We start from the raw sequence: 2533 nt of genomic DNA on the forward strand, positions 1-2533 counted from the left end.
CTAGGGAGGCAGAGGCAGGCAGATACCTGTTCCTCAGTAGCCAGAGAGTTAAGTCTTATTGGTAAGGTCCAGGCCAAGGAGAGCCATCTTAAAAATTAATTAATTTTTAATTAGCGCATCAAACAAAGAAGGAAAACAACAGTGCCTGAGAAAAGACACTCAATACTGTCCTCTGGCCTCCACAAACACACACACACACATATGTGCGCACACAAAAAGGCACACGGGCATGTGCACACACCCATGTGGACACACGAGCACACAACCCCAAGCCATCTTCTGCTCCCTGCCATTTGGAATCTCTCGTGTTGTTCCATGCACACCTGTAAAAATGATACTCAAATTTCAATTCTCACATGCTACAGAAATGTAAATCATGGCTTTTTCCGTTCTTGCCACTGTGAGTGTTTTGGGTGTGGTTGCCAGGGTTGCCATGTTTTGGAAAATTGAGGAAATCAAGGACTTTTTGCTCACAGCCCAGCAGAAGGATGCCAAATAAGTCAAGATCAAGAAGAACAAGGATCGGATCATGTGAAGTTCGAGGTTTGCTGCAGCGGGTACCTCTACGCCCTGGTCATCACAGACAAGGCGAAGGCAGAGAAGCTGAAGCAGTCCCTATCCCCTGGTTTGGCATTGAAGGGGCAGAAATGAACCAGTCCTCTGCATTTAACTATTAAAAATCCTGGAAAGTCAAAAAAATCTAAAACATGATTGCCCTGAAGCTCTAAACCAGTGGTTCCCATCCTATGGGTTGAGACCCCTTTGTGGTCAAATAACCCTTTTTTTTTATAGGGGTCACATAAGACCATTAGAAAGCACAGATTCATTATGATTCACAAAAGTAACAAAATTACAGTTATGAAGTAGCAACAAAAATAATTTTATGGTTGGGGGTCACCATAACATGAGGAACTGTATTATAGAGTTGCAGCATTTAGGAAGGTTCAGAACCACTGCTCAAAACAATTCAACAATAACTTTCTTTCACTATCAGGCCCTAATGCTCAAGTATATTGCAAAGCCCAAATTCTCACTCTGGAAAATTCTCAAAGTGCCCTAGATAGCCAACAAAATACAGCAGATCTATATGCAGAAAATATATTCAACTCATCTTGGTATACGGAGAGGCATCTAGAGCAATCAATTTCCTGAGGAACTTTAGTCTGCCTTGAGATTGTGTCTCCTAGAAATAGCAGAGAAGCTACACCCATGATACCTCAACAGTATGGCTGCTTAAACAAGACATGAACAGTGGCAACAGCAGTGAGCACACAGATGTAGAGGGGGAAATCTCACAGAGCCCCACCTTTAGACCAAGAGCTTCAGGCAACTGAGGAATGCTGAAAGAGGAAGGACTAACACCCCCAAACACGAGCCCCCTAATAATTGGTTATCCAATACCAAGTAGTCGACCCTGAAATACACACAGAGATAAACAACACTGGTAGGCTGTATTTTTGCATATATATATATATATATATATATATAACAAGTGGCCATGAATTAGAGAGGGAGCAGAGGGAAGAGACATTGGAAAAATTAAGAGGCGAGTGGGGGAAGAAAATCATGTCGTTGTATTTTAATTTTTTAAATTGCAAAAACAGTTTTAAATAAAGCAAGTTTTCCCTTTTAAAAAAAAAAAAACAGAAGGAAACTTAAAGGCTTATGAATGGGAATTCTAATGAGTAAGCTTAGTCGTGGGTCACTGAGTTGGGATGAGTGAGGCCATCCCAGACGCTAAGAAGGCAAGCTATATCCTCTCCCTCCCTTGTAGAAGTTGCCTACTCTGTTTTCCATTCACCATTGTTCTCTTTCCACATTTGCCTTGGATTACAATGAATGAATTTTACTTCCTCACACAATTGGTGTCGAGCTCCTGTGTGTGAAACATTTTGGTCAGTGAAATGTGGGCAGAAATGACAGCAGGCCGGCCACCTCAGAACTCAGGTCCTCAGAAGCAACACATGTTTCTGCTCAACTTTCTCACACATCTGCAACAACCATGAGAAGATTATGCCCTGAGTCATCCCTTGTTCCAGGATGAGAGGCAGATGAAAGAAACCTGAGACTATGAGACTATGGGCATCCTGATCCAAGACACTCTCACTGACCTGTCACCCAGTGACGAAAAAATGATCAGTTATCAGTATGTTACTTCACTAATGTGTTGTAATATCTGTTGTATGGAGTTATTGCAGCTGAGATCTGTCTTTGAAACTCTGCCCAAGCTAAAAATTGCTCTGTAAATCTTCTTGATCTCTGCTTAATGGGTCTAGTTGGACCCTCAGCCACATAACCTTCTTTTATGATCATTACTAATCATTATCAACAGAAGAAGTTCACAAAAAGCATTGGCAGGATTTAAAGAGATCCCTCCACTCCCCATATCTTCCTGTGTAAGAATTTACTGAGGGGCCACTGGCAGTTCGGCAATACATAATTAACAGGGAAGGATTGTTCTGGGGTATGCCTTGGACTTGACTGAAAGTCCTGGACAAGGGGCCATGTGGCCCTTCAGCTTCAACTCTTCTAC

General features: G+C 42.1%; 1 pseudogene; it reads left to right on the forward strand.

Moving 5' to 3' along the window:
- Window positions 1-433: 433 nt before the first annotated feature.
- LOC129673034 (60S ribosomal protein L38-like) lies at window positions 434-651 on the forward strand (annotated as a pseudogene).
- The last annotated feature ends 1882 nt before the right edge of the window (window positions 652-2533 follow it).

Source organism: Psammomys obesus, unplaced genomic scaffold (genome assembly GCF_907164565.1).
Source record: "Psammomys obesus unplaced genomic scaffold, mPsaObe1.curated_primary_1811, whole genome shotgun sequence".
Classification (NCBI taxonomy): domain Eukaryota; kingdom Metazoa; phylum Chordata; class Mammalia; order Rodentia; family Muridae; genus Psammomys; species Psammomys obesus.